At 30.4% G+C, this 27,279-nt stretch overlaps 1 protein-coding gene across 1 annotated transcript in view; it reads left to right on the top strand.

Annotated features, from left to right (window-relative positions):
- Nucleotides 1-1,006: 1,006 nt before the first annotated feature.
- LOC124530663 overlaps nt 1,007-27,279 on the top strand; it is a 125,877-nt gene continuing 99,604 nt past the window's right edge. The window contains exon 1 of the mRNA XM_047104912.1: nt 1,007-1,214. The gene's annotated coding sequence lies outside the window, so the exon portion shown is untranslated. The remainder of the gene's footprint in view (nt 1,215-27,279) is intronic.

Below are 27,279 nucleotides of genomic sequence, written 5' to 3'. Positions count from 1 at the left end.
TTTAACTACATACACAAGGGACATAACAACTTAGTTCCCAAGGTTGGTGGCGCATTGAAAATGTAAGGAATAGTTAATATTTCTTAGAGCGTCATTATCTATGGGTGATGGTGACCACTTACCATCAGGTGGCCCATGTGCTAGTTCGCCAACCTATTCCATAAAAAAAAATTGTGTTTCCTTATCATAAGATAAGGAAACACAATTTTTTTAGATAGACCTAGATATAAATCTAGGTACATAATTCCTACATAATTTACACAATTAAATCAGATCAACTTTATAATAACGCATTTTTAAATCATAGATATTTCATCTTTACCATCGCCTCCGTTACTTTTAAATTATTAGATTCATATTGACTTTAGTATTAACAATTATTATTTTATCAGTCCTTTCTTCGTTTATATTGTAATATTAAATTACAAAATCTCAAATATTTGTTTTTTATTTTTTTATTTCACTTTAAATAAATGGGAATGGAAATGAATATACTGATATGATTCTTATTTATTACATAATAATTATTTAATCAATAAATAACGCGGGTAAATAAAATATTAGTCAATTTCGTGTTAGACCACTTAAGCTCATAGAGCTAGGCTGTATAATGAGATGAATGTATGAACAAATGTTTTGGTTTTTATTGAGTTACGTCAAAGTCTAGCTACTGTTTTTTCCAATTAAATGAAACAACGTTATTCGATAATCCGTATAAGCCGTAATAGATATCGTTTTATTGATAAAAATATACGTTATGCTATTGGAAATTTATTCCAAGACTTATAACAAGTAATAAAATTTCGCCAATGTTTCGATGATTATGATATCTATAGAGTATATACTATGCAAAGAAATGTATATCCAGTGGTTCTCCAAGATTTGGTCTATACGCGATTCTGTTGATCTTCGCTGGTTCTGCGGCGTACTGTTAATAAACATTACGTATAGTTGACACATCGCGCAAGTGTGCAAACTGAAGTGAAAAGCGATTATCTTTCACGACTCTTGCACGCATCTCGGTCAGTCGGTGCCTAGCTTTCGTAAGGGATACACGCGCGGCGATCGCGCTCCGTATAATACGATTAGACGATATTCCTGAATTAAAATTGCAAATTCTTGAATAAACATCGAATTATTTATGTGTTAAATATAAATAAGTAAATTGTGGGAAGTGTTTAAAAGAAATTTAGCGGACGCCACGTGATTGCAAGGTAAATACCGGTACGCCGGTAATCTTATCAAACGTTTTTCGTATATGCAATGTTTTACATTAAGTATCAACGTTATAAATAAAAAATATGTACACTTTTATTTTTAACGGATTAATAATAGCATATTTTATTTTCTTAGATAGTAATATTTCTTGGTTGTAGCTCAAATTGACTATTAAATATAAATTAAGAATTTCTTTTAAAGGATACATTTTTATATTAGATAAAAATGTATTCTCTGCAATAGTATATATGTACCTGTAACAAACCATATCGATGTCGAATATTTGCAATTTCGACATCGATTTTTTTTCATGCATTTCTCTTATTACTAATCGAATGAAATCACCAAACACACAGAGAACACACAGACCTCTGAAGAACTGGCGAAAGAAATTCAGAATAATTGATAACCTCCTTTTTTGAAGTCGGTTAAAAAGAAATAGCCACAAGTTTTCACAAAATCCTATGTATGTTCCCGAACGAATTTTGTCGATATTGCACGGTTTATTTTTATTCTATAGAGCACTTATAGTATACAAAAATACAGTGTAGATTTGCATAAGGGACATATATCTAAGGACCCAAGATTGGTGGCGAATTGGTGGAGTGGGGAATGGTTGAAAAATGTTTATGATCTATGGGCGGTGATGATCACTTATCATCAGGGGCCAATTTACTGGTCAACTATAATATTTTTATACCTACGCTATAAAAAAAGGTGAACCCACTAATATGCCTAAATATGTTCTCAATACAGTCGTTTTGCCTATATTGTTAAAACTTGCTTTTAAATTATTTTAATTACATTTTAATATATACAAATCCATAAAATCGAATCTTTAGCATATCTAAAAAAACGTCATTAAAATAAAGTAATGCCAAAAAACAAGGACAATTCGAGGAACTAAAAAGCTTAGCTATTACGTTTAAATTGACAAAACAATAAGTTGGCTCAGAATAAAATATTCGTATGTAATCTAAGACAATCGTCTTATTAAATACAAGGCAAGTTTTTCGGATATTTTTATGTTTAAAATTCACGTCGTGCTCTAAAGCTTGGGAGCAAACAACATTATTTCATAGATGTATATTTCTCGTTAATATAATTGCCAAATCTCTGGCAGATTACCTCGAATCCTTCTCTATCAATTATCCTCTGAAAGAATTTGGCGCTTAACAGTATTAAATGGAATAACTGATAACCTTTAAACGTCACTGTTGAGCTGACTCTCCTTATTGAGGAGAAAACTTGGAACTTTTTATAACATGCTGAGCCAATGCGGGAAGATGATGTTTTTCTTCAGTGGCGAACACGTGATGATTAACCCGAATCTAGCACAGGAAAATTAATGCGTGAACCTGCAATCGTCAGGTTGGATAAAAGTGTATCAACAACTGATCGCAATTAAATTTGACTTAGGCCGTTTCTTTGGTAGCCGAATGATATCATATTCAAATAAATTTAAAGAATTACGAAACCATAAAACCATATGGATGGAATGCGAGAAACATATATATGTTACTATATATAAACATATGTATTATTTAAAATACCAAACAAAAATTTAATTTTTTTAAGGTATCCAAAACCATACAGAGATTAAAAAAACAGTTCCATTATATAAATAAAAAAAAACAAAGTCTAAAGCATACGTTGAAAGAATCTCCACTATTTTTAAGATTGGTCTCTACTAACTGATTTACATATATATTTAAATAGGAACCTGATTCATGACGACTATATACACAAGTTACGTATGTGCTCTATATAATGTACGCAACGAAAGCTGACACACCTTTGGGAATTTAGGATATCATTCATAAATACATAAACATATTATACTAGCGTTGAGAATAATCTCAAGGACGAATTTGAACGTAACGAATGAATTCTGATATCATGTTATATATAAAAAACAAACAAAGATTTAGTAATAATATAATTAAAAAGCGATGCCAATGCATATTTGTTGTTCATAAGAATTCAATTTATTCAAACAGCGCCATACAGTTCTGTGAATCGCGAAATCTTTAAACTATTGTAATGTCTGGGATATTTGAGAGCCGCCTCGTAACTTCCAACTTCGGAACCAGTTTTCGTTGATAAATAAAACTTTGTATTGTTTATTTTTAAACGATTTATTATCGAAGCGTTTATTTATATTTCCCGTTTTGTTTTATTTTTAATTTAGTGTTTTGTTAATTTTAAAATGAGATAGATATTTGTCGCTCGAATAATATACTAAGATTTTTTATTTCTCAATATCGAACCAATAAAATATGCATTCATGTAATGTGTTGTATTTCGAAGAATATATTTTTTTTCGTTGCATAATTTAATTCAATAAACTATTTGTTAAAGTTTATAAAAACCTTTTAATATATTAACCTGTAATGCCACAACAACAGCCTGTAAATTCCCACTGCTGGGCTAAAGGCCTCCTCTCCTTTTGAGGAGAAGGTTTGGAACATATTCCACCACGCTGTTCCAAAGCGGGTTGGTGGAACCTGTAATGCTAACTTAAATATATTTTAATTAAGCGTAAAATAAAACTGCCTTATTGAAAAATTACTTTCATCTATGGCTGCACTTGCGTGAAGCGTTTGTGATATCCTATTTCCATTTTTCTACTCCTGTAAACTTGTATGTAAAACTACATCTTGAATATAAGTGATTTTTTCAAACCCCACCAAATTTTTTGTTTATATCGTATGAACATATTATATATCTATTAGGAAGCGTATATCATGATCTGTATCAAAACTGTTTTCACTCGAGAATAAATACATAATAACAAGTTACTGGTATATGTATTTTTTTAAACAGTGATTTCCGAAAGTCATTTTATTTTCCGTTTAACAAATCTGTAATTTTTTAACATACTGATGTCAGTGTCTGCACCCACACATTCGCATTTCGTTATCTTTACGACATGTACTTAGTCTACATTTTCAGGAATTCGTCAAGATGGGTGGCTTGGTATGCATTATATCTGTTAATAAAATGATCCGTTAATACAAAACATGCAATAAATTTTGATAGTAATGACAATTGCGAAGTAACAGCTAGTAACTCTCAATTGGTGGGATGCCTCTTTTTCTTTTGAGGCGTGGAGTTGTAATATGGCTACATACACATCTGAAATAAATTCATCCAAGACATACAGGCTTCCTCATTCATTACTCTGATCACGAGAATGGATTATAAATACAAATTTGACATATAAAACCTCATTGGTGAGTTATGAAATCACAATATTCGGTTGAGATTCTCGTATTCTAGCTACGAGTCATTTTAGTTTTTGTGATAATTGTCTTGCATTCGCGACAGCTTATTACTGATTTTAATGTTATTTGTTGATGATTTAAGGTTATTTATTTTTATATTCTTATTGTTAGAAGAATGATCAGTAAATGTGGAGAAGGAAAATTTTCTTCGTAAAAAACGATTTGTGCTAAAAATAGATACTTATACAAAAAATAGGAATAGATGCGTCGTGATACGTAAATAGGATAAGTACATGTCGATGTTAGTTGTGATAGATTGTCCTTTATATATAAAAATAAGACGCGCTTACAAAAGAGGAAACATTAGGAATATTACTCTTAACGTAATTTATTATTGAAGAAGTAACAACAATAACAACAACAGGCTAAGATCTCCTCTCCATTTGAGGAAACGTTTAGAAGCATATTCCACTACGCTGTTCCAATGTGGGTTGGTGGAATACGCATGTGGCAGAAATTCTATGAAATTTGACACATGCATGTTTCCTTATGATGTTTTCCATCGAGAACGAGATGAATTATGGACACAAATCAAGCAAATGAACACTCAGTAGTGCTTACCTGGGCTTGAACCTGCAATCATCGGTTAAGATGCACGCGTTCTAAGCACTGGGCCATCTCGCAGAAAGCATCTTATATCATAAAAATAGAAAAACTTGTGGCGAAGTCCGTAAGTAACTTTGCCTTTCCAGCAACAAGCTGTAAAATAATGAACTAACACTACCAGCTGTCTTTAAAGTTAAAGGAAAGTAAATTGCAGCGCATTTTCAGCGCTTTCGTCTTATCATAAAAACGTGTATGACCATCTTCATTTGTCTTTAAGCGCACAAAGAACGATTCTTTAAACGATTGATGGAACTTCTTCATGTCGAAGATTGAGGAGATACAGCTCCGCCTTCAAATAAATATTTCGCAGAATATTATCTTCAATCATATGATTTATCCGACAAGCCACTACCAGATGAAATGAGTTCCAGCATACTAATCGAAACGAGAGGTTTTTCCTATAAACCTAGCTAATTTACTGATTAAATTTAAGCATAATCCTTTTTCGTAGATTATTTTTTAAAGTAACATTTATATATAATATGTATGTATGATATATATGACGTAAATTAAATCTTTTATGAATTATTTACTTCTATTTAATAGATAAATAAATAACTATGATTTTACATAGGGATATTTAAAAAAAAATTACACCCCTGTAAATTGACATTACTCTACTTTTAAACCACTGTTCATAATTACACAAATATATGTATAATTATGAAAATACTATAAGAGATTTATCTATATTAAATTTAAATACCATGTTTTTGCTAAAGACTTTTACTGCTAAAGTATGCCAAAAAGTTCAACATTAAAAGGTTTCTTTTTTCAACCAAAAGTCAATTACATATTGTATACTGAATTAATTGCATAATGCATACCACGCCTGCCGTCAATTGAATCAATTTATCGATGAAATATCAACCTATAAAGATTGTAATCAAATATTGACTCGCCTGCCAGTGCCGAAGTTATCGATAAAAATCAAGATTCGACTTGCAGGAGGCGAATAGTGCAGTTTTTATCGATATTAATAATCTTGTCACAAAGATAAGACATATTTGTTTAAGATAATTTTAATCGATTAATAATAACTAAAAAAACTTGGTATCTTACGTTCATTGCAATATTTTTTTAAGGTCATTAATAGCGAAATAAACTTTTTACAATTAATCTTGGCCGTTTTCTACAAGTTTATAATACTAATATTTCATTCGTTAAAAATTGAATGAAAATAAAAGATGGACTGTTTAATAAAAGGAACGTAAGACCCAAATAAAAATAGTACTTAACTAAATCACACATAAGTAAACAAAAATACTACGATAAAAAACCATTTAAATTAATAGCCATATTAATTTACTGCTAAATGCAACCAATTTTAAACATCGTCAATTATTTGTAATATCAATATAATAGAGTATAATGAATGAGATAATAACGAGCCATAAGCAAAGCAACCTTTAAAAAAAATTAATTAGCGCAATATATGACTTCACACTTTATATAAAGCGCTCCTTTCCTAACGGCTTGTCATTTTATTAAGTATATTTTGATTAATGTATAACGATAAATAATTTTCTACCATTTTAATTACTGAGAAATTAATTTGATTAATAATGGTTACGTTATGAATTACTTGACGTTTTAAATTAATTATACGATTCGTCCGCAGCTCGACATAATTTTGATAAGCTGTTATTTTAGTGAGTTCTACATAAGCTATGCTTTTATGTTCAGATTATAGAGAGTATTATTGACTTACAGAGGATCTATTCAGTAAAGTAAAAGTAAAGTAAAGTAACAGCCTGCACATTTCCCACTACTGAGATTAGGCCTCCTCTTCCATTAAAGAGAGGGCTTGGAACATATTCCACCACGCTGTTCCAATGCGGGTTGGTGGAATGCACATGTGGCAGAATTTAGATGAAATTATACTCATGCAGGTTTCCTCACGATGTTTTCCTTCACCGCCGATCACGAGATGAGTTATAAACACAGATTAAGCATATATGTATATATAGTGGTGCTTGCCTTCTAACCACTGGGCCATCTATTCAGTATAGGGTTAAAATCACAGTTATATGTTTGTCTCAATATTTCTAAATCTTATTCAAAAGATATATTTTATAAAAAAATATCCTTTAGAGAATTTATTAAATTCACATAATAGAATATATTTAAATACGTGTATAGTCAGGATGTATAATCATGTAATTAATTATGATTATATTAAAATGTATGGTTTATATTAATGTACTATGGTATCCAATGGATGTTTCCTGGACATTAATCGCTATGTCATAATTACAAATGTCGAAGAATATAAATTTAAAGGCGCTAGGAATAAACGTCACTCACTAATTTGTTTCTTTTCAGACTGCTCTTTATATTAATCTATCGTCTACTAAAAGCACGACGGCGAGTCTTAAATATCCGTAATATAGTCTTCAGCGCAGCCAAGAAGGTTTTTTATTCTTTTTTTAAATTGTTTCTCATTAATATTACAGCAGCGTCTCGATAGTCTAGAATATTTTTCATTATTTCATATATTTTATGATCATCACTTAACGTAACGTAACGTAATACGTTTTTCATTTCATGTACACAGATGTACTTTCTCTGCTGTCTGACTAAATATTAGCTCGTCATACATCCTTTATTGCAAATGCTCAAGAAGATTTGTGTTTCCTCGCTTTTGTTCTTATAATTTAGTAGATTTTTGAGTTATGAAATTATTCGGAACCATTTGAATAGAATTGTATTTTATCATTAAGAAAAGTATGAAAATAGGTACTTGATCGCACTGTTATTTTTAATATTTTACGATTTAATTTACTAAGTTAGAAGAGTATTGGTAAAGTATCGCTATATACCTATAGAACAATATTGATTTACAAGTGTAAACTTTAGAAGAATAAATATTTCTCTTCTTTTGAGGCTCCTTGCCGAAAATTGTTCGATTGTTAGATGAAATATTTAAAAACGCTTTACCGTAAAATCGTACTTGATTAAAATATATTTATTTATTTAGACAGACACTAGAATACCAGATAAGGCATACCTTAAGTTATGTTATTTAAGTAAATAAATAAAAACTATCGATTCAACATCACCACCCCTTAGATATCTGTCAGCGTGTTAAAAAAACATATATAAACTGTATTTAGACGCGTTGAAAGGATAGCCTTTTATTTTCACTTTCGATGCATTAAAGATGCTTTCAGACTTACAACTGGTCTGACTTCTTAAAGAACCTCTAAATATAAACGTTGAAAGACCAAAAAGTAGGAATTCGTTTTGTATTGAAACGGTTCCCTACAAGAACGGAGCGTTCGTTTTAAAACGGTTTTATTTCGAATGATTCGTACGCGATATGGGCAGATTGATGGAAGTCCTGCAATGTTGAATATTTTCGTTGCACAAATGCGGGATTTTTGTAGAATAAATCCGTAGAACTGACACAGAGCGTTGCAAGCGAACGTCAGAATATCATTACGTGAAGCTTAATATATTCAAATGAAATAAACATTCTTAGTATAATTAATTTGATTAAATGAATGATTCGATCTGAGATAGTTAAATTAAATGTTATATTAATTATTTATTTTAATTAAAACAGCTTTGAACAGAGGCTGCTTGAAATGAATACTGAAAACGATACGGCTGCCTTTTCACACTATTTATTTAATATTATATCTAATTATAATTACTTATTTTTTTTGTGCCGATGTTTTTTTAAGTTTTCATTATGCGCATGAATCGTATGAAAATCTCTCACTTTTGTTTCCAACAGACCGCACTGGAACAGCGTGGTCGGTTATGCTCCAAATCATTTTCTTAAGCAGATAGGATGATTTTGACAAACAGTGGCACATTTACACACGGTGGAAATTTTTTATAGCGTTATATGGGCCACATGATATAGGTCAATGAAGTTTATTTCCATGAAGTCATTGACAATCAATCCAAGGTCCCTGATAAAACAGATACTGCTAAGAAAATATACAAAAGGGCCTTTAATTATAATGAACATGTTCCTGAAAACTGATCGTAAATCATGATTCTTTGACGCCGGTCCAATCAGAATCGTTTTCGAGTCGTGTCGTAAGCGTGACATTGATTTATATTGGGGAGTCCATCCGTGACATAAATTAGCTACATCATTCAATAAATTCCTATTTACTCTTCCCATGATGTCAGAATTACATATAACCGAATGATCGGCTAGTTTGAAGTAACTGAGATTGTTATTGATGAAGCTAATGTCGTTCATCGTAGATTGTTCAAATGATTTCATGTCTCATCATCATCAAGAATGATTTGCCTTTCATTACTTGTCTGTATCTATACGATAAAACTCTGTAGTAAAATTATAATGAAAATAAAAAAAAACAGTAGATTGATAACACGTACAATTAGATTAATCGCTGAGACAGATCTCTTTCAGACAATCTTCTGAAATCTACGATAAAGGATCTTACGATATTTATGTAATTAGTCATGATTTCACATGTATTTTTGATGCAAATTAATCCCCCATTTACTTTATTTTATAAACATTTCATGTTACGTGGAAATCTATTCTAAACCTTTTTTTTTAATACCATTAGTCTCTAGATCTGCTTATCTATGCATGAGTTAAAAAAAAATATGGATTGGACAGCTTGGTATTAGCATATAACATATGTACATATTATGTTGTATAGTAGTCTGAACAGGCAACTTATTAATACTATATACACAAACCTAGAGCACTCAAAGATTTCCTTATAATACAATAAAGACAAATGTTCAAATTACCTATCTCATTTAATATGCCTTATTTATATTCAAAGCAAACAAATATAAAATTTAATCACACATATTTCATAAGTTTAATCCAAATACTAAATAAAATACATATTTGAATAGTCACCAATATGATGTACGAAGCCGGCTTCGAAATGTAAAATTAAAATTAAGTTACTGGAATTGACCTACATTATACCAACAGGTGAAGTCAAATAAAAGCTAAGTCAATAAATCATACGATTTCAATAAATTGTAAATTAATTTCTCATTCGACTCATTAGTACAGTAAATATAAAATAAGGTTAAATTCTAACCTTTTTGGGCGGCCGAAATAACGTCTGCATGCGGACATCGGATGTTTGTATAGAATGATCGAAATAAAATGTTCAATTGCCTCAATGTTTACGTCAGTGTAATTGATTTACGACATTGATATATTTCATAGATTGAAGCGTTTTTTATTTGATCATGTAAGCGAATGACGCATTGACCATTATTAGAGATTGAGATGAAAGGAATAGGTATTCTATGACTAGAAATCCAGACGAAACAGGGAAAAGACACTGAATGGCACTCATATTTTACTTGGTAGGGCTTTGTGCAAGCCCGTCTGGGTAGGTACCACCCACTCATCAGTTATTCTACCGCCAAATAACAGTACTCAGTATTATTGTGTTCCGGTTTGAAGGGTGAGTGATTCAGTGTAACTACAGGCACAAGGGACATCTTAGTTCCCAAGTTGGGTGGTACATGACGATGTAAGGAATAGTTAATATTTCTTACAGCGTCATTGTCTATGGTGATGGTGACCACTTACCATTAGGTGGCCCATATAATGCTCGTCCGCCAACCTATACCATAATATATATGTATATATATATAGAGAATCAGGACAAGTGCAATCCTGTCTTTTAAACCAATTTTGGTAACAGCGATTCTCATGAGATTCTCAGCGAAGCATACATTATAGTTAACAAATGTGATCGTCAAAATATAAGTCCTGTATACCCTCGCTCCAATTGTCCGAAGGGCCAAATCTTACACAACCGGAAATCATAAGCACCGCTGCAATTTTTAATTAATGAAATTGAATCACATTTATAGGAGTAGAAATTCACTTTCACTGGAACGTTGACTCAGATTAAATACAATGCAGCTAGTATCCACTTTAGTGCAAGCTTGCTTTAGTGAAGGTACTATTATATATAATGTTTTAATATAAATGTTCGAAGCCTTCTCCTCAAGGGGAGAAGAGGCCTTAGTCCAGCTGTGAGAAATTTACAGGCTGTTATTGTTGTCAACAATTAAGCGTTTTATGTTTTTTTTTAAATTGCAATTTAAAACTAAAACTCACTGAATTAATACATAAAGTGTTTTCTAAGATATTTAGCATAGCTAGATATTTTTGGCACTGCCGTTTAAAAAAAGTTGGCATAACAAGCAAAATAAATTTACACACACACTTCCAGTATTCAATTTAAGAGGCCATTAACGTTTAATAAAGTTAATAAAATAATAAACACGTGTTATTACATACACCATTATAAATGCAAATATATGGTAAACAACTGGCTAAAACTACTTTTTAATTATTTTATATGAAGAAATCAAGACTCTTTTTAGAAAAGCGAGAGAAGTGATGGAAGTATGGACGATGAGAGTTTATCATCCACATTTCTTTCTCACACACGTACGCACAGACATAACCGCCAACGAAAACTTACACCCAAAAGACATACACACACACACACATCATATAGTGTATATTTGAATGTATATGTGTGTATACACAAACACTCAGACAACTATCTTTTTTAGTATATTTAAAATATCTATACATCAGATGATTTAATTCATTTAAAGAGACAAATATACGAAAAATAAAAGTGCACTCATTTAACCTTAAACATTTTTTTTTATTTCTTAATAATAAATTAGCAAATGAATTGTACCCTTAAATGACATTTCATGCCTAAATAGTCTACCTGTATATTGTAAACTTTAGTGTATAAAATAAATTCATTTATTAATTAATTTATATACGAAATAAAGACTATATCTTGAAATACCCTAGTTTATAAATAACGAACCTTCTTTGAACAATTACCGATTAAAAAAAAACAAAGGAACTAAAAAAACCTTAGGCCATTAACACATAAGGTAATTCGAGCTAGTGATTGAACACGTCATATTTCACTGACACAAACGTTAAACACTGCATCGGATTTCATCACGTGTCATCGTGTCGCCCTCTGCGTAACTGAATTATATATAAAAAATATCGTAAGCTATTATTGCCCTAGAAACAGTTAGCCGCAAATATATGTAGCTTAATCTCTCAAATAGAAAAGGGTAACTCTACGGAGAGCTTCAAAAAATCACCTTTAAATTTTCACCTAAAGCTGATAAGTATAAAAATATTTATAAATGTATAAGTATTTAATGGAAAAATATACCTTAAATGTTCATAGTGACCGTCGTAATATATAGCTAAGTGTACTTTGTTAGGGCGTGCGCTACAAAAACTCGCATTAGTCGAAACGTCACATCAGACAGATGTCTGGTTTTTCTATCGATCGTAAATCCGTTGCGAGTCATTCATCGAACTTATTTGTGAATGGAGTTACGGCCGTACTATGAGCAGATGCAGTTGTATTGTGCTAATGATGTAATTTGTCGACAAATGTTTTTATAGCCAGTTATAAAAGAGGCGAATATTTTGTTTCGACGTATTTATTTATTAGCCAAATCATCCTTGACATTTGGCGAAATTTTTACCGTTATTAAGTCATAAATAAAAAAAAAGAAATAAAGACCATAAATTACGCTGCCTTTCTGTAACTCCAAGTGTAAAATCAACACGTTTTTACCGGTTTTAGTGGATAAAAGATTATATATAAAGTTTTGTGTGATTTTCATTTCGATCTTACAGAATTTTGTAATATATTTCAAGTAAATTCGAAGCTTTACTTCGACTCTTTATTGATAATTTAATACAATGTCGTTATTAATGTAATTTTATATAAAAAAATCAATAAAAAAATAGCAGAAATTAAGTATAAAATATATATTTTCCTCGGATAGTGTTTAGGGAGTCTCAAACTGTTGTTGTAAATATATTTTAACAACTGCCCTTATTTTACTAAAAACCACCCAAAGGGCAGCAAGTTTTAAGTTTGTGAATGCCTGAAGATCTCTTTCTTAGAAATCTAGTAAAATTTCAATATTTGTTGCGATTAATACCAAACTACTTAATCCTCAGAAATAAAGGTGAATATATTTTATACTTAATCGATTTTTACTTATATAATTATAACATTTTGCTTACAAAACCTACCCTGACCTCGATTTGTTATTGATTTAAATTAAACGTCAGCTTCACTTCACTTTCACTTTAAAGACGGGTACACATTAATGCAATTGCCATTTCATCCAATATCGGTCACTCAATTAAACTCCTGCTCTCAACGCATCCTGCAAGCTGTAAATCAATTGCAGGCGTCTGCAAAACAATTCCTTTTTCATAATAAAACGCTAAAGACAATTGATCTTATGTCCACTAACCTTTGTTTTAATCGAATTTATACCGTAAGCCTATGAGACTAAGGATGAATCTTTTGTGTGTTATTAAAACAAAGACGATAAAACTCGAGTGGTTAATAAAATTTAAGCACTCTTGATAGTTTAATGTTGTCTTGTCTTAGTTATGGATTTCAGTATTGCTGTTTGAACTATGCGTGGTATTTCAAATAACATTATATGGGGTAATTATTAGCTGTCTACAATATTCGAATTAAATCCACCCGTAATATATAGTTCTATATTTTGAATGTAATTGTCACATTTTAACAAATATATTTTTCAATTTAAGGCAATTTATTTTCTTTATATAAAATTTCCTGTGATTCCGTACAGTTATACCGTGAAATGCTTATGTATTAATTAATCCTGCGGGTAAATTGTTATACGTTTGTGCAATCATTTTGTCCTGATGAGATAACAAGAAGGCGGACAGAATTTCGTTTGCTGGTAGTATGAGTATTTTTCTCTTACTCCCATTATTAATAAAATCTGAAATCTTAATCTTTATCAAATCCAAAAAAATTGAGTAATATATAGTATACTTCAATAATTATAACCATAGATAATTAATTTTATTTAAACGTAAAATAATTGGAACGAATTCATTTCACTCGAAATACTGAACCATTATAGCCCTACCACCAAAAATATACATGCGATGGGAAACCAACTTTAAGTAATCTTTGATACTGCTATATTAGGTTAACTCCGCAAACAGGATGCTTATTTAGTGACCGCGTAACACCAAACTCGGCTAAGTCTTCCATAAACAGTTATATTAACTTAAAAGACCGAAGAACAATAGTTAGATGTGTGGTCACGACTTCCACGATTGTGGCAGTTAAACTTCAAAGATATGCAGACGTGAAGTCGCTGGAGATAGGCATGTGCCATTTACGATTTCTGGGATCCACCCTACGTTGTATTTGTTTAATGAATAAACGGACGCAATTCCAAGAACATATTTTATCAAACATTGTAATAGTAGTGTTTTATTGCACTTAATAACAAATAAACTTAGAATTCCACTAGTGTCTATATTTAAAGTTTTGTTAATATAAAATTAATTTATTTCTATTTTTGAAATTGGAACGGTGTTCAAGTTCTAGATTTAATTTTACTTTTTAATTTCTTTAGCGAATTGATAAAAGTTTGTAAAAAATAGAGGTTTCTACTGTGTGATGTGAGTTGTATTTTTTTAATCGAGTATAGATAAATCGACGAATTTGTCACCATGCCTCATCGGCATTAACACTAACTATGGAATCTGAGACATTATCTCTTTATTACCTTCGGGTATACTAGTTCACCCATCAAGAATACTTTTGAAATAAAATGTATATTAAAAATTGCGATGCAGCACTTTATACACTTGCATACCTTGAATCGTGATCAAGGAGCTCTACATATTAGACGATGCATTCGAGTAACTCGAGCGCTAAAATTGATAGGTATGATGAAGCTATTGGATCTGGGATTTTGATGTTTGACTCCCATATTCTTATAGTATTTTTAGAAAGCGTGTTAATATTCGAATATATTTTTTACATTATAATATTAATGTAAATTAATTTTATAAGACGCGTGATATAATTATATATTTATAATCTTATTCACAGCATAGGTGGTATATCTATGTATGTAAAGGCCAGGGGACTGTACAGTGCTCCTTGTTTATCCAAGATAATATTATCTGTCCACGCTTCCGCGAAGGAAACGAGTCCTTTGGTTAAACAAACAAAGATATCGTCATTTAATTTAACAAGCATTCGGGGAAACCTTTTGATGTTTTTCAGAGGTTTTCTTTTAGATGTTTCGTGTGGTTGACAGATATTTTGGTGGCTGTGTTAAGTGGAACTTTATTTATTTACCTGCAATAAAACAAGATGTCTATTATGTCTAAACTATTGTAATATATTACAACGTTAATCTTTATTTTGGGATACTAACTTTTTTTTTCTATATAGTACAGTATAGTCAAAATGTTTCAACCATGATACCGATCGCTTATCCCGCGCAAATGTCAAAATTTCGAAAATAAACAAGCGACTATGAGTCGAATATTTAATTAGTGTATTTTCACCGTTTGTTTTCGTCAAACTTAGCGGAAAAAACCCAGTAAGTAAGCAGGACAAAAAATAGACTGCTAATATCTCTTCTTCAACACAGAACGGACATTAATGTAGGTATATTTTTTTGGCTAACAATTAAGTTCCTCGTTATGTGGCCACTAGATAATGATACAAGAACAAAAACCTAATTTATCGTCGAGTTACTGACTTTGTTGAGTTACAAACTTGATTGTAATCAAGTATAGGAGAGTGACACACAATGGCTCTACCGAGCAGCACTAGGGAAACAGTTTAGAGATAGCTCTGACGTCTGCTATCTTAAACATACTTGCAACGACATGGCAAAATAAGATGGGAATTATTCAAAAATCATTTTAGAGACAGTACATTTAATTGCTGACTTGAATAATGACACAACATATTTAAAGCTTTAAATGATGTCATATAAAATTACACAGAACACGATCACTTTCAGATTAACGAGATACATTTTAAAAAAAATGTGTGTATTGATATTTTTGATAAGCCTTTGATCATCTTTCAAATACCTTTAATTGCTTATACTTTAATCATTCCTATTAAAATCTTCGAGACTATAATATGATTGAAACGATAGAGAGAATTTAAATTCTATATAATATTTTCGAAAATCATAATAGAAAATAATTCAACTTAATATGTATGTGTTAAAATCATTAATATTTAAAAAAATGAAACATAAACGAAACGAAACTATCGGCTTTTAAAACTCTGTTGTAACGAACAGAAATTTATCGTTTTAAATTTTTTACATATCATTTGTTACCGTCTTGAGTTACAAATTGGGTTATTTCCTACCCAGGTGTCAGCACGATTCGTTCCCTACTATTTTTGTTAACGCAATGTGTGTTAATGGAGCGACTTTCATCTTTACGGCATATTTGATACATTTAGCAGTTTCGTTCATGAATCATATCAGCTGTGAATAGTTAGCCTAAAACCTAATTTCATCAAATTTGCCAATTACGATATCAACCCAAGACGATCATATGTGTGTTTGATAATAAACAAACGAAAAAACTACAAAACCATTATATATTAAACAAACAGGTGTCGCACGATTCGAAGGAGGTAGTTTTTACTATTTTTTATTTATTATTATATACGTGTCTGACTATCTTGGTTTCATCCGGTTTATATAGACTATTGGACTATTATTGTTTATATAGATTTTTGTGTACTTGTAATTAATAAATGGGGGACGAAAGTCATTCCGATATGAAATGCTGTGCTGCGATTAGCAATTTTTTTTACTTTATTGTATATTTATGTATTTTGCAAAATATTTCGCTCTCAAGGTATTGTCGAAAATATACAATATGGTCATATTATATTAAAGTTTAAGGGTAAGATTGTAGTAATTTGTAATTATGAATTTATTATTTTAATATCGTCGAATATTTTTAACGACATGCACTTTATAGATACCGGAGGCAGATAAAAGATGACATCGATACCACTTCAATAAATGCCAAGATATCGTGACACTGACCTATACGTAGCTGGTACACGAACGAAATTCTTAATATTTATGTCGCCCTGGTACAACATATTTTTAATTAAAGAAATATACTTCTCACCAGTTGTGCGAAATTGTGCAATACATATCCAATCTTTTACCGTCCGTGATAAATACATTCATACGAATTTGGGTATCAAAGGTAACTGAGGTATAGGCATGGGACAAAACTTAAGTCCAAGTCTATCATAGAATACCACATACAGTCAAAATATATTTTTCGTAACAGCCAATTAAGTTTTTATAAAAAGCCGAGAGTGCGCACGATTTTATCTCTAATTGAAAGGTTTAGCGTATTACTTTTATCACAATATGACATTTGAATAGAGAGACTGCAATTTGACCTCTGCAACTGTTTATAGAAGTTTACGATCACTATCAAATGTTTATGATTAGAAGGGTTTTGTCTTAATAGTTATAATTTTATGATCACTCCTTAGTCGTATCAGATAACGATTCATTGAATTATGAGTTGCACCTGTATTTGTATCTGTGTCCCTGTAAGCACTGATTATAATAAAATGTCATAGAAATGCATTGCTCCTACATTAAACAAATGTATTTATATGACTGTAGTATATAAACACACAAAAAAGCTTTCAAATATCTTCAAAACAAAATCAACAAATCAATATTTATACGTATACTATACGACTATACGGATATCTGATTATATTTTTTAATTCATGATTAAATTTTTATAAACATTTAATATACACAAGCAGTTACGTGCAAAACCAAACTTTTCTATAAGATATACAAAATACGTTTCAATGTTCGAGTTTAATGTGTCAATGTGAAATCTATTTAACAAAATAATCCTAGCCCGTGTGAGATATTATAATCCACAAATGCCTAACCAAGGCCTCCTGTAAGAAGAGAAGCTTCTTGCGCAAATACGCTGAGCTGTTCTTTTTCAATACGGCTAATTAATTCATTTACATATATACATTAACAAAATTTGCACAGATGATCGTATCTCCATAACAGCTGCACGAAAGCTATTAAACGGACGACTGTATTTGGTAATCGGGTGCAAGTCTCAAGAACAGGTGGTGGGAGGTCACGACGGCATTGTTCACCGAAATGGTGCTGGTATATTACTCATATTCAATAAAGGATGCATCTTCAAGGCCGGGTGACATCAGTTTGGAAAAACGTTTTAAGAAAGCTGATTGGTCTAATGTTTAAGCGATAGCTTGAATATATTATTACAATATTCGAACCTACGAACAATAACAGTAGGTACGTATTATAAAAAAAATTATACTTAGTTTATTTTTTTGTTTTATGCTCACCATCAGTAAAGGTGTATACGTCAATCAAGCTATATAATTAAAGATTCATTTTATTTTTAGTGCTCATATATTTTTTAAAACACCATAATATATTGCTTTTTTACATACATATGCTATCATATTAACAAAGCATAAAAAGTGAAACAAATTAAAATTCGTACACATTCTATCCAAGCACTGCAGGTGCTTTATAAATCACCAAAAACTGTATACCAAGGAAACAAAAACGCAGAATAGATTTTAGTCAAAGATAAATAATCCAAAAGGCAGCTTTATAAATAAAACAGCAAGCGTTTTCAAACGAATTATGGGTAGAAAAAATAAAAAAGACACAGCTGTATAGTATATATGACATTTTTCAAAATTAAATACAATGTATTGATGTTATAAAGTAATTATTTTATAAATCTAAAGTAATCAAAAAAAAATCAAAATAAACTTTATTCAAGTAGGCTTTTATAAGCACTTTTGAATCGTCATTTTACAATTAAGTGAAGCTAGCACCGGTTCGGAAAGTAGATTCTACCGAGAAGAACCGGCAAGAAACTCAGTAGTTACTCTTTTTTAACATTTAAAAAATACAACGTCATGTTAATTAAATAATATAATTTAATATATATATATATATATATATATATATATATATATATATATATATATATATATATATATATATAATTTAATATGTAACATATGCACTTTTGTATTTGAACTTCTCTATAAACTCGTCGCTTGTACCATACAGCAACAGGGGTCGTGCTTTGAATGGTGTCATACGATTTATGATAGCACACATCACGTAGATAACCACAAGGGGACTTTTATAGCGAAATATCACTTAAATTTTTACGACCCTCTTAAAGACACATAACTTATATACACTCGAAACGTGAAATTTTAAAATGCATATCAAAACTGTTGACATTATAAAGTAGTGAAAATGAGCAGCTTATCAAGATTGGCTATGAATATTTTCACGGTATTCACAAAACAATTAAAAACATAGTAAAATTTGCGTAGTTTTTAAGTAAAATCTAGAAATAATATATGTTTAATCTATATGCATATGTAAGTGTGCAAATACAGGTGTGCTCTCTATTCCCTCACTCTCAATGGTCTCTTATGGGACTGATCTGATGATAATCGAGTCATCACAACACCAAGAGGCAATCATTATAGTAATAATAATAACATGTACTATTATTGTTATTTCGATTTAAATTACAGTAAAATATGTACAAGCTTAGTACGCTAAACCGTTGACTTGCGTATGTGCGTGAGTGTGTACTTGTATTATTTAAAATTGACATCATGGAACTATACTCACCACTACATATATTTATTATTAAAATATATATATTTACATTCATGACAATACAGTAACATAATCTTATCAAGCGGATATCGATTTTCAGATATCAAAGTTTGTGTTTAGGCACAATATACCTGGAGTGAAATGAAATACAACGTAATATTAATTACGAATAATTTTACCAATCCTTATATAAATTAAAAATGGATAATTTTACTGTCTATGCAGTCATGTAAAGACTTCCTCTTAAAATATTAAGTATTGCACACAGCTGTTCCTCAACACCGTTGCACGCGTTATCGCTGTTTTAGCACTTTTAAACGGCAATGCGAGTATTTTATCTAGCTCCGGTCTGCTACGGAAGTATTTTATACATAATATAAGGCAAAAATTCTTTTAGATTTGATCAATTAACTTTTAACTCGTGGTAACTCGAAGCAGCGGGATAAGCCTAATGTGATTATTAGTGATATTACATAAATAATGTAAGCCCATACGATGAATCACAGTATCACAAAACTCTAGATAATTCAATAATAACAATAATTTAAACATGTTTCGTATTAATCATATGGTTTTATATTCGATTTTTAAAACGTTTTTGTCGAATTTTAATAAAACTTAATTCTAAATAAATCCTTATCTACAATAAATGTTCGATTTTGGTAATGGTACATTAAACTGCCAATAGTTTAATTATATACAATACATATAAATAAGTTTGTGTGCTTAGATTTTTATTACCTAATCACGCTCGATTGACTAGACGAATCTATTAGTATTTTTTAAATGGCAACACAGATGTATGTGCATTATTTAACATAATACAACGTAATGGACAAACACTAGTTTAAATACTAACAGTTCCCGACAGAACGACAGCGATTGGATACGAATTCCAAATTCTAAACGCTGACAAGTAAATCATATTGAACATAGTCACTATTGTATGAGGAACCGTAACATTTTTATTTAACTGATTCTGAATAACAAACGATGCATCTGTGTCAATATATGCTTGCAGGCTTTATACAGCTAGCTCCGAAGTGACACTTACATTTTACCATTATACATTATTATACGACTCTTAAACACTCGTTTTTTTTCCATCATCATTGTATGATATTTTGATCTATATATAAGCTTCAAAATATATATAAATTACACTTGTCGATAAAAAATAACACATTTGCAGTAACACATTTTAATTACCATATTAAAAATCTAATTTTATATTGATTTACATAAACTTAAGCACACTCAATACAATTGAAACCATCTCTTATCTATACAGTTTTCGTTCAATGAACGAGTACAATTAATTGAGTCATATATTGAAAGAAAGTTATTATGTAATTAGATTTGTACTGCTGGAAAGTAAATTTATTTATTTAAATAAATACTTAATATTTTTCACTCTAACCTATTTCTAAAACAATAAAAATTAGTAAAATTATTGAGTACTAAACCCACAGTATCAAAAGCCTCAGAATTAAAAAAAAACAACGATAACATAAAACAAACCAATTAACATATAAAACTATTTAATTAACATCCGATTGTTCCAAGCTTCAAAGTAATTGTGCCTTAGGCTTTAATTGCAAAGCAAATAAAACAACTGACGTGAATCCTTGAAATAAAAACAAATATGATAAAGACACGTAATTAAAATAATCTATCAATGTCCTACGCGTCGTCCCACGAACTCTGTCCTTTTAGCAAAGCACGGCCCGACACACCTTTTTAACATCTTTCAAGGAGATTAGCTCTGTTGAACTTATGACACAAAAGGTTAATATTAGTCAAGCGTGAGATGTTTTATAAGAAATATACTTTACTTAAATTTTTTATGTGTTATACTTTATTCGTATATTTTCAAAAAGACAAATTAATTCGAAGAATTATTTTTATAATGTAATTATAAAATTAACACAAATTATTATTATCATAATTAATTTGTGTTTATCATTCAATTCGTCCTCGGCGGTGAAGGAAAACATCATGAGGAAACCTGCATGTGTCTAATTTCATAGAAATTCTGCCACATGTGTATTCCACTTCCGCATTAAAACAGTGTGGTGGAATATGTTCCAAACCTACACCTCAAAGGTAGAGGAGCCCTTGCCAACAGTGGGAAATATACTAATAATAATAACTAATAGGCTGTTGTTGTTGATGAATAAAATAAAATCATTTGTTATGAAGTAATCTGGTTTAACTTACGTTATTTGTTAGTTAGTTTACAGATTGTTATGTTAGACAATTCAGTAGTATAAAATGAAATAAAATTATTCGTTTTTTTTTAAAGTTGATGTACAGAACCCTAAATATCATCAAATGTGTCAATAAGAATGTGTCATCAAAGAAGTTCTGTGTTTTCAAGCCTAAAGGTATTTTATACCAATTATCATCAGTCAAATTACATCAACATGTCAAAAATGATTCAATTGTTAGATTTAGCGCGGTGACACCATGTGACCATCAAAACTGTGATTGCCGGTATAAATTACGACATCTCTTTTAGGCTATTATTACGCAATTAACATAATATTTATATATATTACTAATAGCTGTCATTTTAATATTATATTGAATATTATGCACGAGGTTTATTAACATATGTATAGTTCTATTAGAGACTACATAAATGATCAAAACTGGAAAAAAGACGGTCTTATAAGTGGTGGTATTTTATTTAATAAAATAAAGTCATTAAATGAATCAGACTTTAGATCTGACATAGTGAAATATATATACTTAATATTTATTGATATGAAACATAACAATCAAAAGTATTAACAATTTGCAATACAACAGATGGTAGGCGGTACGCAGACGGTCTGCTCGGACCCCTACCGCCATCAACTTTAATTACCATCCTAATAATACTTTTAATGCTCGCTGCAGTTACGTATCTACTCCGTTTTATAAATGCGCTTATACTTTTTTCATGCAGCCTTGACAGATTTTTAATTGAAATTCGCTCGAGATTTTTACTATTTTAGCGACTAATTGGTCCCTAAGCAACTACAGACGCTGATAAAATACACATTACCATTTCTCTTGTAATTTAAAAAGAACTAGTTTTTATTTATTTTTTTTCATTTGTTATGTCTATAGCAAATCTTGTTTCCGTATAACATACCAAAGTATTTAATAAATGAGAATATTTTTCATATCTTGAACGTAATCTGAGGAATTAAGTATCTCGTTAGTGTCTATTTTATACAATAAATATCTAATTTATTAAATTCTCAAACACATAATATGTTCTATATTACAAATATCGTTATAATTCCTACAATAGGTACGCTTGCATAACTGTAGGTATATTTTAGTTATTCGCTATTTTAATTGTAATGTTGCGTATATTATCATAATTAAACTTCTGTTAATTACGAATTTAAGTAACAGCTTTATTGTTTTGAGTAATTCGGAGGTCATGGTATATTGCTTAATCGTTTAATTGTACCTCTAAGCCATTAATGTGGAATTTCATCTTATCAACGTGACATCACCACTCGTCACCTGACGATTTATCAATGCTGTCATTGCTGAGCAAGATCAAACAGTGATACAAGTGACACGATTATTTCTCCATAATCGTAAATTATAACACGTTCTTGCATGTCTAGGTAATGGTTCCTATAACTAGGCACATTAATTACTAAGACTACAGGATAAACATTATGAAGCGCTTTTTTCGCTTAATTGAGATAAATTAAGTGTACTGTTTTACGTGTAAATCTATATAGTGTTGTTTCGGCTTTCATAAATGAATCAGTAAGAATAAATAAAAATAACGATGACCATTAAAGATTTCCAACATAGCCAGCGAATCCTAAATGCCGAATTCAGTCAAAATTACAAAAACAAGGAAAGGTAAAATACCTAGGACAACAATGAGAGTTACAAACTCAGTTCGCGCTTGCATTGATTAGGAAAACTGGTCTTATATTAAGTAGTAAGATTATAACAGAGAAATCAAAAATCAAGTTCGTTGGTTGGTTGTGGTCAGAGATAAGAAGTAATTGTTTATGACGTTCATAGAAATCTATTTTAAAAATATTAATGAAATAACATGCTCGAAGGAATATATAGTAAATGACATCAAAATAAATATCTAACTATCTTAAGAACTAAATCTACTGTAAGTTTACAATATAAAAATTTTCATATTATTCGTAGCTTATTAATACGTTTTTTTATTATTTGCTTTACTGATAATCGGTAGCCCAATGTAATGTAATATTACAAGTAATGGAACGAGTCTGTCTTGACAGATTGATTTTAAATTGATTACCCATCGATTATACTTTATATCGAGTCAAAGAACTGGTTAAACTAGGTTGTGATAAATATTAATAAGCTTCATGTGACACTATCAATGATTGTTAAACGGGTAACGGGTTAAACGGACACTTTTTTGCTTTTCATAATTGACACGCTACTACTGTATCTTATGACATTGAACAAAAAGTTAAAATCTCAATGAAACTGCATGAGTAGAATCTTATAATTATTTTAATATCGATTAAAAATCGATTTATATATTATGCGACCCACATGTGTTGTCGCTATAAACATATCAAATACTTAGCAAAATGTCATCAAAGCGGTACTTTATACTGATAAATCTTTGAAACCTTACTGTAATTTTAGTCGACATCTCAGCAGCCTACGTTGGACCCTGACCTAGAAACGTTACGTCATGCGAGAGTGGACGTTAAGCCTACACACGGCTATCGAATCACAGCCTTTAATTCAGCTTGTTCACTACAAATACTGCATCCACACACACACAAACGCCATTGCGTTGAACACACACTAACGAAGAAACTGAACGTACTGAGTTGTAAATAAATGATTTATACAATTTAAAATTAATAGTATTTCGCTATAAACTATACAAATGTGTATCGGTACCAACAAGTCTGTTCAAAATTTCAGCTTAATCAATTAGGTAACTAAATAACAATTAAGTTACCAGATATAAACGCACACAAAAAAAAAGCTTGCAGTTGTACAAATGAAATTCACGATATTATTTTATAATTAAGTATTTTTTATTCCATCATATAATAGTTACTAAGGCAGATACGTCGTCAGTAGAAAGAATTAACAGTTTCTTTAGCATTACCACACTCGCATATGACCTGGCTGACTATAGGCTATGTCTTTAGTTGAAGTAAAGTTGTATCGATTATACGCCTATTTTATGAATACGTTAAAGCTAATATTTTAATGATACATCTTCGCCTTGAAATTGCAATAGAAAATTATCATTTAAGTAGTGCTTATTATTTTTATAATAACTTCCACACCATTGAATAGCTTTAAATATAATTTGTATGTAAAATTGTTTTTTGATTTATTAAAAATATAAAAATTTAAACATTGGATTATATTCTGCAAATGATGCGATTTTCATATAAAATGCGGCAGAGAGCAGAACTCATAATAAATAGATCGAATTTTAGTAGATTATCAATTAATTTAAATTATATTGGCATTTTTTTATTACTTCTGATGTTTAGTGATTGGTCGAAGGATAATAATTTCTTACATCTCCAATGCGCCAACCAACATTGGAAACTAAGATATTATGTTCCTTGTGCCTCTAGCGATACTAACTCACTCATTCTTCAAAGCGGATCACAACCCTAATCTGAGTATTGATTTTTGGCGATACAATTAGTAATGACCGACTACCCAAACGAACTTTCACAACAAATCATAATAAATTGCACGACAGTGTATTATATAAATGAGAGAGTTTGTTTTATATAGATAAAGAACCCTAAACATACCTTAGTGTAAAATGTGTAAACCAAATAGGTAAACAAAACTATGCGCCAATAAGTACCTAGTAGTTGGACAAAACGCCAACCTTTACTGCCGATTATCATCTAAGGTTTAGCTGTACCGTTTAGTAATCGTATATCACGAATAGAAGCTTAGACTCGTGTTAAATGAAATAATCGAATACTAACATCGATGTTTATAACGGTTCTCGAATAATTGTACCCTTTTTTAGGGTATTTTATTTAAACGAAATTAGTATATGCAAATAATCTCATGTCGATTTTAAATATTTGGTTATCAATACTTATGCATGTTAGAAGTCCTCAAGTTCTAGAAAGCGTGCTGCTTGAACTGTAAGTAATATTTATTTTTTAAGTACATTATATGGTTGGTTGTTGTGTGTCAAGCTCTAGTGTAAATATATATTTTCTTTGAACAAATGACCACAATAAAGTTACTATTTATAACATATAATTAAAATTATAATAAATCACACTAAAATGACTTAACATTTAATTCAAAGAATGCCTATTTTTAAGTCCTTGTAAAATTACAAATAAGTATTTCTACTAAACGTTAAACGGACAATGGTTTGAATGACATCACTCAGTCATTGGTTCTTAATTGAGGTTCTTACATGTTAATAAACATTGTTTTAAAAAAATTGCATTGTATATAACATATACACAAATGTGCACACTACTTGTGCACTATGATAATAATCCAGTGGAACTAACTTATCACAGTAGACAATGGCCGTCATAACCGAAATAGGTCAAGACAACTAATCATTTATTGAACATATTATTCAATATAAGACTCCTAATTCTAAGAAACCTCGGGATAAATATATCTATAACACAAAAAAAATTGCACGAAAATCGGTTCATCCGTTTGGGAGCACAGACGAGTCAAACTTACAAGTATAAAACCTCTCACTTATTTTAGTCGAGGTTAAAAATAATGGAAAACAAAATATTTTGGGTATCCAGAGTTTCATGATTACGAGATTCACGATTCCCAACTTCGTAATTTGTCCACCTCTATCGTACTAGTAGACTTGAGACTCTGAATCACTCTCCGTGATAACTCATTGTTTATAATTCTTGATAACCCCTACATACCAATAGGATATAATACATTTTCGAAGATACTCTGTATTCCATTCATAACATCTTACATAATATACATTAACATCAATCTTATTCATCCTTCCAAGTATGACAATTAAAACAATTGAATGCATTGAGCAATTGCATTTATTTGTTTAAAATTAATGAATATGAAGGAACCAGTGACTTAACTCACATGAGTCGTGTGATTGAATCATTCGCGTCAATTTTTCCTCAATAACGATACAATTGTATGAATATATAGACAGCTGCCTGTCCCGGCTACGTACGTGTTGTGAAATGATCTTCCTTTCCTTAGAGTTTAAATTTCTTACCAAAGTGCAAAACTTATAGTTATTTCAGCTATCTAGACTAAAAAAGTAATAAGTCGAGAAAGCTGGAGTTTGATTTCGGCTATATGGACAAACGATTTTATTTAATGTACATAACATTTATGTAAATGTTAAAATTACATTTTAAAAGTACATTTTTGTTTAGTTGAGCTTTTTTGTTAAATGAGAAATTAAGCCCGCATGATTAAATAGCGACTAACAATAACATTTTGTAATGGGTTTGCTGTCATATATAGTTATAGGAATTGACGCATTGACGGTGCAAAAGATTTCTTACAAAGATGGAATGTGTCCATCTCTGAAGGCGACATGCGATCAAAAGTTTTGTTCCTGTGC

This window comes from Vanessa cardui, chromosome 6 (genome assembly GCF_905220365.1).
Source record: "Vanessa cardui chromosome 6, ilVanCard2.1, whole genome shotgun sequence".
NCBI classification, from domain to species: Eukaryota; Metazoa; Arthropoda; class Insecta; order Lepidoptera; family Nymphalidae; genus Vanessa; species Vanessa cardui.
Note: the sequence above shows the minus strand (reverse complement) of the source record. Positions and strands in the feature narration are given on the sequence as shown.